Source organism: Xenopus laevis, chromosome 1S (assembly GCF_017654675.1).
Source record: "Xenopus laevis strain J_2021 chromosome 1S, Xenopus_laevis_v10.1, whole genome shotgun sequence".
Lineage (NCBI taxonomy): Eukaryota > Metazoa > Chordata > Amphibia > Anura > Pipidae > Xenopus > Xenopus laevis.
In genome coordinates this window covers 53,046,426-53,058,565 of record NC_054372.1, presented here as the reverse complement: position 1 = coordinate 53,058,565, position 12,140 = coordinate 53,046,426, and positions in this window count along the sequence as shown.

The window sequence follows — 12,140 nt, the reverse complement described above, 5'->3', positions numbered from 1 at the left end:
TATTCCATACTCATCCTTCTAGATCTCTCAGCAGCCTTTGATACAGTTCACCACTCACTCCTCCTACACATTCTATACTGGATTTCATGACACTGCTCTTTCATGGTTTACATCGTATTTTTCTGATTGTTCCTTTGCTTTCTCTAAATTTACTTCTACAACATTGCCAATATCTGTTGGAGTTTCTCAAGTCTCTGTCTTAAGGCCTCTACTGTCCTCACTCTATGCCACTTCGATAGGAAAACTTATTCAGTCATTTGGACTTCAATATCACCTTTATGCTGATAACACCCAACTCTACTTGTCTACTCATGACCTCTCTCCTTCTGTCCTTTACCAAGCTACAGACTGCTTTTCTGCTGTCTCTTCCTGAAATGGAATCTTTCTAAAACAAAACTCATTATACAGTATTTCCTCCAAGATCTTCCCCTGTCCCTCAGATCTCATTCACAATTAATAACATCACCTTCCATACAACCACACAGGCACACAGCCTAGAAAACATCTTAAACTCTCATCCTTCTTTTTCCCCACACATCCAAACACTTGCCAAATCTTTTAACATTCAGTTACGCAACACTGCATGAATACAACCGTATCTCAGTTCAGATATAACCAAAACACTTATCTGGTCTCTAATGATCTCCCTTCTAATAGCTGCTGCTAGACTCATTTATTTATCTCACTGGTCAACATGAGATGTTCCCCTATGCATATCTCTTCTGTGGCTCCCAATCTCTTCTTGAATCAAATTCTACACTTACATTCAAGGTCCTTACCAATGAAGCCCTTCCCTATATTTCATCTCTGCTCTCAAAATACACTCCTTCATGCAACCTTTGCTCATAACAGTCATAAATTTATTATAAATCACAAATTGGTAGACACCAGTCATAACAAGAAAAAATGCCCATTGACTTTAATGCATTTGGAGTGAGAAAAAAATTAAGAAAAAATGCCCACTGACTTTAATGTATTTAGATAAAAAGTCACAGAGACCAAAAAGTTGACACAAGAAAAAATGTTCATTGACAATGCATTTGGAGTGAGCAAAAAAAATTTGCACATGTAAAAAAAATTGTCGTGCAAATGTAAAAAAAATTGTCACCTATTGAATTAAATGCATTTCTCAAATTTTTTACAAAACAAAAACTGTGGTACCTTGTTAGCCAGTAGCAAAAATAACAAATAAAAAAACAAACAAATACAAAAAGTATTGGGTAGGTATTCCAAGTAGGATTTTTGAATTGAAGTCCTTTTGGAATCAGGTTTTCTTTTTTGCACTTTGTTAAAAAGAAAATGTCGCTGTCAGAGTTTTAAGTCTCATTTGTATATGGTGCATTGTGGTATCTTCCATGTTAAGTACAAAACAAAAACTGTGGTACCTTGTTAGCCAGTAGCAAAAATAACAAATAAAAAAAACAAACAAATACAAAAAGTATTGTAGAAGTGATACCTATATTGGCTAACAATAAAAATAGATTGCAAGCTTTCGGAGCACCAAGGCACAGCATATATAGTGGCTGCTGTAGGTATTCCGAGTAGGATTTTTGAATTGAAGTCCTGACACACAACTACTTCTCATTAGGGGATGCCATATACCTCCAACTGATGGGAAGTGATATGGGAGGCAAAATGGCATCTCAGTATGCCAATCTGCCAATCAGTATGCCAATCTGTTTCTAAAATCCCTATGTCTCAATGGCACCCTAACCCTTTAGTTTGTAGGGCCCTCTAATCCTATCATACTTTGTAAACCTTTGTTTGTTATTTGCTGTTTGTTCCCTGTTCGTTATAAATTAATGTAAATAACTGAATACGAATAAATGATGGATGAATGAATAAATAGTTTGAAATAACTGAATATGCACTGTTGTCTTTGTTCCAAAGTAAAGATTTCAAACCTACCTTAGTCCGCGGCAACTTCTACTTTTATATAAATGCAAACATGCTAAAGTGGAATGTTCTGGAACAGCATTACCCATGTTCCCATAATTTACTGTTTATTTGATGGACTATAAATGGAAACAAATCTATACAACTAAAAAGAAAGGAAGCACTTCTCTTAAAACATTCCTTTGTGTTTGCTCTGTACAAACTTCTGTGTTTCATATTAACCACAGATAACTAAAACAGCAAATCCATAAAAATAAGACAAAGGTTGCATCACTTTGCAGTATAACAAAGCGAAGTATCTGAAAGTGCAAGGCCACAGTTTGAAACCACTTACATTTTTATGGGTTTGGCTCAGTAACAAAAAGTTTTGTCATGCCAAACATGAAACGTGTCTCCTTATCCATGAGTACATAATTATATCATCCATCTACAGCAGGGTTGTTCATCATCAATATAAAAAGGTTGTGTACTGAAAAGGACAAAATGTACTTTTCCTCTCTGTATTTCTGAGATGTCCAGGTCTGTCATGCTGTGATTATAAGGAAGGCCTCTTGCTTTTCTAGATTGTCTTAAATATCATGCATATTACCTCTGAGGTTACTGTAGCATTCAAAATTATAGCCTTGAAAGAGAAACAAAAGTTAAAATCACTGGGGGTGTTATTCTTTTTTTGAAAACTGCACCATCAAAAGCTATTTCTGTAGGAGCACCACATCTTCCCCCGAGCCAAAGAATGACCAAATAATGTACCAGATAATGCACCAATACCAGAGTGACAAGAGGATAGAAGAAGCCGAACAAGATGATGGTGATTATTTCCTACCAAAGTACCCCGGGCCAATGCAGTTTTTATCATACAGAGCCGCCAGCACAGGGTATCAGGCAAATTATTGGGTGGCAGAAACATTGTGACTTACCTACCATTCTCTTTGGGGGTTTTTTCTGTGACTCTTAGTAGCCCTATCAAACTTGGGTGAATCTGACCCTTTTGGCTTCACCAAAAACTCACAAAAAGGCAAAAATTTTGCCAAATGCATTAAGTATAAGGACAACACACTATTTTTTGACATGTAACAAAATTATTTAACGTGTAACAATTTTTTTAACCCATTGGAGTCTATGGGTGTCTGAAACCTGGCAAAAACTTTCGCTCATCACTAATTCTGATGCAAATTGCGGTGCTTTCGGAACTGTTGTGCAATCTGAATGTAAATTAATTTCTAATCAGCCTTGTATCATGACTTTCATGTTATTTTTATTTATTATAATGTGAGACAGTCTCTAAACTCAGAGATGTGCTATAAGTCAGCAGAAAAGAAGATTGGGAGCTACAAGGGATATCTTTGGTGGCACAGATCTTTACTCTTAAAGGGCTGTGGTAGCCTTGGGCTAAAATATAATGTACAACATTTCTGCCCTACTTTTTTTTTTAAACTTATATCTTTACGGTTATAATGTCTGAACATAAAAAGCTGCCATGTTATTCTTCACAAGTACCCTAGAGAGAGAGAGAGAGAGAGAGAGAGAGAGAGAGAGAGAGAGAGAGAGAGAGAGAGATTTACCCCTTATGCTTTGGCTGAATTACTAGATGAACTGTTTGAAGGATGTTTTTTTAGAACATTTTTAACTTTTGCACCACTCATGATATATGCACATATGTTAACCATTCAGATAAAGGAAGCAAGATAACAAAACACTGCCTTTAGAAATGATAAGCCAACCCAGATGTTTTGTTTTACAATGTTATTTGTTTGCATTTTGTTTTTGTCATTGGTTTGTAGAGTTTTCAAAAATCTGTTACACATGTGCAACAATAGTGATGTATCTGAACTATTTATTCAAAGTGTCGACAGACGTTTGTGTGCAGATGCTACTTGCACCTGTCTGTTAGTGGTCTATAAGGATCAGCTATCACTCAGAATTCACTTTTTTAAATGGCCATACAGTACATGAAAGTAGTTTTTGTTACTATTCATTCAAGCAAGTTTTTAATCTAACCTCAAAATATTAAGACCAGGAGACACACACACATATGTATAATTTGCTTAAAACTGCGGAAATGGCCACAGAAAGATGTTAACCTGTTTGCAACACAACCAAGCCAATGTGTATTTTAAAACAGCTGAAGAGTAAATGCTACCTGCTAATAAGTTGCAATGGGTTACTAAACAAGTACCAAACTTTAGAACAACTACTACATAACCTCACTCAACATGTATCAATCATTTCATACCAGAGCTGGCCAAGTAGCATTTATGCCTGAGACAATACAACAGGTATGAGATACTTTATCCAGAACCCCATTATCCAAAAAGCTCCAAATCACAGGAAGAGCATGTCCAATAGACTAATTTTAATAAAATAATTACATTTTCTAGAAAATTATTTCCTTTTCCTCCGTAGTAGTTTGAAAACTGGAAATTCAGCTCTTAAATTTACCAGGAGCTCCTTTTTTCTGCACCTCATAACGCTGCTATCTAAGGCAAGTTTCTCATTCTCACACACCTCATTGGCGCAGCACGCCTGTACATTAGAGGACATTATAGACAGATAGAGGGAGATATTTTATCCCATAGAAAAGTTTAAAGAAAAAGAGGCCATGCATTTAGACTTAGAGAGAGAGAAAGCTTTCATTTGAAGCATCGTAGGTGGTTCTTCACAGTGTGGAATGTCAGATGATGTTGTGATTGCTGATTCTGTTAATGCTGAATGCTTGGATGTTTTCTTGGACAAGCATAATAGTCATGGCTAGTTTATATATGTGAGTGTGTAGATAGGTCTCTAAAGGTTTGTGTTTATATGGGCACTGGGGTTTGTTTGGAGAGATTGAACGTAATAGACTTTGGTCTTTTCAACCCAAATTAACCATGTAACTATGCAATGTATGGTTTTCAACCCAAGACAAACTTAAAATACAAGTAATAACAATAATCAAATCCAGAATGACTCCTAACGTTCAACAGAAGTATTAAAAAATAATATGCATTATTATGCACTATATATGCTACTTTTAAAAGTGAGTATAAGTCTTTAAGCAAATGTCTAATAGAATATGATGGCACTAAATAAAACTGAGAGTGTAATATTTTATCCAGTTAACCATTGCAACCAACCCACTGATGTTATGGGAAGAAAAGGAACAATATCAATTAAAACTGGAGCAAATGTTGGTGTAGTTTGCACCTGTTTGTTGGTTATAAGTTCAATAATACTCTCAAATTTTGCCTAATTTATCTAATTTATGTTGGCATTTCTTTCTTTTTATTTTCCTCCAAATACATTTGAAACTGGAATAGTAATATATCAAACTTTAAAAGTCAACATTTCTTATGAAAATTAATCTGTATCTGTTTTACCTTCCCTGTGCAGCAAATGGGTTCCAAATAGATAGGAAAAGATTCCCAAACATTTAATTTTCAGCAATATTATTTACATTTCTCACTTCAGGGCTTATTTATCATGATAAAAACAGTGATTAAATGCACCACTCATCAATAAGCATCACTGAGTTAAAACAGGCATATTTATCAAGCTTTGTCTAAATATTTGGCGTAAAAGTGGTCAGTCTAAAATTTCAGTTGCTTAAAATGCTCTGTAAAAAAAAACAATAATCCAACGAAGAAAAAAAAATTTTAGAACTGGCATACCTTCCACTTAAATTTTTCCTATGGATTTAAATGGGTTACGACATTAAAAAAGGCATTAAATATGGAATTAGAGTAAAAGAAAATACACAGCTCGTCATTTCATTTACATTGCTTGTTACGCCATGTTTCTGGCCAAAACGATTTTATACAGAATGAAAATTATGCAAAAGAACAAAAAGGATATTGTTATTACAATATTTAACCCATGGTAAGCCTGGGGTAGAAAAAAATGGATATTGGACAACAATATCACTGTGGGTAAAAACAAGGTAATGCAAGCAAGAATTGAGAAAAAGTTTTGCACTTTTTCCCATATAATGTAAAATCAAAATCATTCAAATATTTGCTTTTTTGTGCGCATTGCTCCCATTCCAACACCGCCATTTTTGCATTAAGCCCGATTGTGTCATATATGGGGAAGCTAGCCAGTCCAATATTTATTAAGTCATCAGGTGATCCATTCAGGTAAAATCTAGGAAGGAAACTTAAAAATGCTAAATCCTGCCCTGATACATTTGTATGGCACTTAAAGTGGTAGTTCACTATTGTCCTATTGGTAGCAATTTTGTCTTCATTTTTCATTTTATTTCTTATGTTATAATAATAATTATGATATTAATGATTGTTATTATTATTATACTCTATGTGCCAACAATTTTATTGCTAGTGGTACTTATTACATACCTCTATTCATTCTTTCTCCTATGCATATTCTAGTGTGTAATTCAAACTACTGTCTGGTTGCTATATTGGTGTCAGGGAGCCGGGAGCTCCCTCCAGGGAGGTAGTCAGGATCGAGGAGGAAGCCCTCTTGAGGGTGCAAGGTCGCGGTGTCCGAAGGGTTAATCAAAGGGGTAGTCAGGATCCAGGCAAGAGTTCACAGGCAGGCAGATAACAACAAAGTCCAAAGTCCAGGCAAAGGGTCAAAATAACAATCAGGAACAGGATGTAGCTATAGAAGCTCACAGGGAACCCAGGATTCTCACAGGAATAGATTCCTATACTTGGCGCCATTCTGGCATCTTAGTAAGGCTTTTATATTTGAATTTGGCGCCATTCTGACGTCATCTGCGTCCTTGCGCCGACGTCGACGCGCTGACGTCATTGCGCCGGCGCCGCTACCCACGTGGCGGCCATGGGCACCGCCATTTTGGGAGCGACGCCGGCAGGGAGGGACGCGCCGCCCGGAGTTCCAGGACCTGCTCCGGGCGGCGATCTTGACAGTACCCCCTCCCTCACGGGGGGCCTCCGGACCACCAGGACTGGGCTTCTGGGGAAATTTAGAGTGGAACTCCCTCACCAGACGAGGAGCATGGACATCAGAGCGTCCTTCCCAGGAGCATTCTTCAGGGCCAAAGTCTTTCCACTTGATGAGGTACTGAAGAGAACCCCTGGAGATTCTGGAGTCAAGGATCTTCTCCACCTCATATTCTTGTTGACCATCCACAGAGATAGTAGGAGGGGGAGGCTGGACAACGGAAAAGCGGTTAGAGGTAGCGGGTTTCACCAAGGAGACATGAAACACGTTGGGAATTCGCATCTCAGGGGGAAGCTGAAGTCTGACAGCCACAGGATTGATCACCTCCGAGATGGAAAATGGACCTACGAACCTCGGACCCAACTTAGGAGATGGTACCTTCAACCGAATGTTCCTGGAAGACAACCAGACTTTTTCACTGACCTTGTAGGGAGCTGAGGGTCTACGTCTACGATCTGCAAACGTCTTATGAACCAGAGCACTCTTCTCCAGGTTTGACTTGGTTGCAGCCCAAACAGCAGACATGTGGGCTGCATGGTCATCCGCGGCCGGAACATCAGACAACACAAAGTCTTGTGGGAAGGCTTGAGGGTGTTGACCATACACCGACATAAATGGAGACCTTCAAGTGGAAGTGTGGCAGGCATTGTTATGAGCAAATTCCGCCCATGGGAGGAGATCAGACCAATCATCTTGACAAAGGGAAACGTGGTTCCTCAAGAACTGTTCCAAGGCTTGGTTCACTCACTCAGCCGCTCCATTAGTCTGGGGATGATAAGCTGAGGAGAACTGAAGATTAATACCTAGATCTTTGCACAGGGAACGCCAGAACTTAGCCGTGAATTGAGACCCTCTGTCAGAAACGATCTCAGTTGGTAAGCCATGCAGGCGAAAGATGAACTGGATGAACAACTGTGACAACTCCACTGCAGATGGAAGCTTCCATAGAGGGATGAAGTGGGCCATCTTGCTGAAGCGGTCAATGACAACCCAAATCACGGTGTTCCCACAGGAGGGAGGAAGTTCAACAATGAAGTCCATTGCCAAATGCGTCCAAGGACGAGAGGGAACAGGCAACGGCTGTAGTAACCCACTGGGGCGAGAATGGCTGGACTTGGAAGTGGCACAAACAGTACAGGCAGAAACAAAGTCTTTGACATCTTTACGGCTTGTCGGCCACCAGACAAGACGCCGTAAAAGTTCAAGAGTTTTAACAGGACCAGGATGTCCCGCTTGTTTGGAACTATGAGTCTGTTGCAGAATAGCAGACGAAGCTCAGGAGGTACAAAAGCCAATCCGATGGGGGTAACAGGAGGGGCAGAAGATTGACCAGCCAGGATTTGATCAGCAAACTGAGGGTACAGTGAAGCGATGATCTTGACAGGAGGAATAATAGGCTCTTGTCTTTCAGGAGTACGATCCACCGGAGTGAAACTTCGAGACAGAGCGTCGGCTTTCCGATTTTTGGAGCCAGGACGAAAGGTCAAGACGGGAGAAGAACAGAGCCCACCTGGCCTGACGAGGATTCAGTCTCTTGAGAGAATGTATGAACTCCAAGTTCTTATGATCAGTGTAAATCGTGACCGGAATTGAAGAACCCTCTAGGAGATGACGCCACTCTTCGAGAGCAAGTTTGACAGCCAGGAGTTCTCGATTTCCTACATCATAATTCTGTTCTGCAGGAGAAAACTTTCTGGAGAAAAAGGCACAGGGGTGCAATTTCCCATCGGTAGAATGTCTCTGGGATAGGATAGCACCTGCACCTACCTCAGATGCATCCACCTCAATGCAAAAGGGCAACTTAGGATCCGGATGACGGAGGACTGGGGCAGAAGAAAATGCGTCTTTTAGGGACTGAAAAGCTTCTACGGCAACTGGAGGCCAGGACCTGGGATTGCCCCCTTTTCGGATGAGAGTAAGGATAGGTACAATGCGGGAAGAAAACCCCCTGATGAATTGCCGGTAGTAGTTGGCAAATCCGATGAACCTTTGTATAGCCTTGGTGCTCAAGGGAAGGGGCCATTCTTGGATTGCTGACACCTTAATGGGATCCATCTCGAAACCTTCTGGCGAGATGATATAACCCAAAAAAGGAATCTTAGACACTTCAAAGACACATTTCTCCAACTTGGCGAAGAGAGAGTTCTTCCTCAAACGAGAGAGTACTTCTTTCACCTGGGAGCGGTGAGATTCGAGGTCTTTCGAGAAGATTAGGATGTCATCCAGGTACACGACCACAGACTTTCCCAAGAGATCCCGGAAAATGTCATTCACAAGCTCCTGAAAGACAGCGGGGGCATTACAGAGGCCAAAGGGCATCACGAGATATTCATAGTGCCCATCCCGAGTGTTGAATGCCGTCTTCCATTCATCCCCTTCACGGATGCGGATGAGGTTGTACGCCCACGGAGATCTAACTTAGTGAAAATTTTAGCCCCTTTCAATTGGTCAAAGAGTTCAGCAATCAAAGGTAAGGGGTACCGGTTTTTAACAGTGATTTTATTAAGGCCCCGGTAGTCAATGCAAGGACGTAGGCCTCCATCCTTCTTTTCCACGAAGAAGAAACCTGCCCCGGCAGGAGAAGTAGAGGGACGGATAAACCCCCGCTGGAGATTTTCCTGAATATAATCTTTCATGGCAGAAGTCTCAGCCGGAGAAAGAGGATAGGTGCGACCCCTAGGGGGCATGGTTCCTGGCAGGAGATCGACAGGACAATCGTATGGTCGATGTGGAGGAAGGAATTCTGCGGATTTCTTACAGGAATACATCAGAGAATTCCCTGTAGAAGGAGGGTAGAGTCTTCAGATCAGACATAGAGATATTCACCCTCTGGAGGGGTTCAGCAGGAAGACAGTGCTGCTGGCAAAATGGGCTCCAACGGGAAATCTGTCCTGCGGACCAATCAATGGTGGGATTATGCAGGCGCAGCCAAGGGAGACCCAAAACAACAGGAACGGACGGGCAGGAAATAATAAGGAACGATAGTCTTTCTTTATGCAGCGTCCCAACCTGCACAGGCAATTCCCCCGTTGTTTTAGAGATAAATTCAGCCTCCAGGGGTCTGTCGTCAATGGCAGTGACTCGAAGCGGAGTAGACAACGGAAATAAGGGAACTTCCATGTGTTTGGCGAAAAGAGCGTCCATGAAGTTCCCAGCAGCTCCAGAATCAATGAAAGCTGAGCCGACAATGGTCTTAGTGGCTAGGCGAATCTGTAAAGGAAGGAGAAACCTGTGAGTGTTCTCTTGAGACTTCGGAGTAGTGCCCCCTACATGAGTTATCCTAGATATACCTCGGGGAACAGAACTCGTGGGCTTCACCGGACAAGAGTTCGCAAAATGAGACTGTCCGCCACAATACAGACATAAGCCAGCCATTCGTCTACGGAGTCTTTCTTGTTCGGAGAGGCGAGCCCTTCCAACCTGCATTGGTTCCTCCGGAGGAGAAGGAGAAGCTTGAGCAGCTGGAGTTTGCAAGAGAGGTCTCTGGAAGCGAGGTGCCAACAAGGGTTGAAATCGTTTACAACGCTCCCTCTCTACTTGATGCTCTCTGAGACGAGTGTCCACCTTAATGGATAGTGCAATCAAATCTTCCAGCAGATCAGGGAACTCCCTGGAGACAAGATCATCTTTAATGCGAATAGACAGACCTTGATAGAATACGGCCTTATAGGCATCGTCATTCCAGGAAGTTTCAGCCATCAAAGTTCTAAAGTCAATAGCATAGTCACTGACACTGCGGTTTCCCTGTCGGAGTTGCAGAAGACGAGAAGGGGCATTAGTGACCCGACCCGGGGCATCAAACACAGTACGAAATGCTTGAAGAAAAGCCTTGGCATCAAAAGTCAGTGGAGAATTCTTCTCCCAAAGAGATGTTGCCCACTCAAGCGGTTTGCCCACCAAACGAGACATCACATACCCCACCTTGGAACGTTCATTGGGGAAGTGCGAGGGTTGAAACTCGAACTGGATCTGGCACTGTGTAGCGAAACCTCTGCAGGCCTGTGGGTCCCCACTGAAGCGAGGAGGAGGCGGAATACGAGGCTCACCAGACGAGAAACCTGTGCTAGACGAGACGTCCGCCATGGGAGGATTTGCAGCCGCTTGGGAAGCAGGAGGCGCTGGAGGCACTTGGGAGAGAAGGGTATCGAGTGCCTGTCCTATGTGGTACTGCTGGGCTTCATATTCCTGCATGCGGGATGCCAGTCCGCGGAGCGCTCGTCCGACATCAGGCGTAGCTTCCTCAGTAGGATCCATGGCCCAAGTATAATGTCAGGGAGCCGGGAGCTCCCTCCAGGGAGGTAGTCAGGATCGAGGAGGAAGCCCTCTTGAGGGTGCAAGGTCGCGGTGTCCGAAGGGTTAATCAAAGGGGTAGTCAGGATCCAGGCAAGAGTTCACAGGCAGGCAGATAACAACAAAGTCTAAAGTCCAGGCAAAGGGTCAAAATAACAATCAGGAACAGGATATAGCTATAGAAGCTCACAGAGAACCCAGGATTCTCACAGGAATAGATTCCTATACTTGGGCGCCATTCTGGCGTCTTAGTAAGGCTTTTATATTTGAATTTGGCGCCATTCTGACGTCATCGGCATCCTTGCGCCGACGCGCTGACATCATCGTGGCGGCCATGGGCGCCGCCATTTTGGGAGCGACGCCGGCAGGGAGGGACGCGCCGCCCGGAGCTCCAGGACCTTCTCCGGGCGGCGATCGTGACAATTGGACTCCAGCAACCAGCTGCTGAAATTCCAAACTGGAGAACTTCTTAACAAAAAGCTTAATAATTTATAAACCACAAAAAAAATGAGAACCAATTGAAATTGTCTCAGAATATCACTTTCTGCGTCAAGGGAGGTTTGTGCTTTTAAAAATGGGTCTTGGTCTCTTTGTTATAAAATAACACAAAATTGGAAGGCTCACACTGTTGAACCAATGTACTTTAAATATTTGTGCTTTGTGTTCAGCTAAAATTATGTCATTAGTATTCTGAAACACATTCTGGAAAGAATTTTGAAAAGTGTCAAAACCCAAGCAAGAATAAAAAGATTATTTGGCCTCAAATCTGAATATATTCTCATTAGCCTTTGTTTCACTTGACATTATAGACTAAGTAAGAAACACATACACAGAAAAACTGATTACTGAGTAAATACTATTTTTATGGTAAATTAAAAAAGTGGAAAACACAAGTGAAAACTGCTATGATTTTACACTTGGGGTGCAATTATTTTCACTTGGTATGGATTCAAAGATCAGTTAAGCACTGAATTCATGAGAGACAGACAGAGTGAAACAGGGATTGGGTTGGATCAGGGGCGAAATGACAAATTTATCTGGAGTGGGAG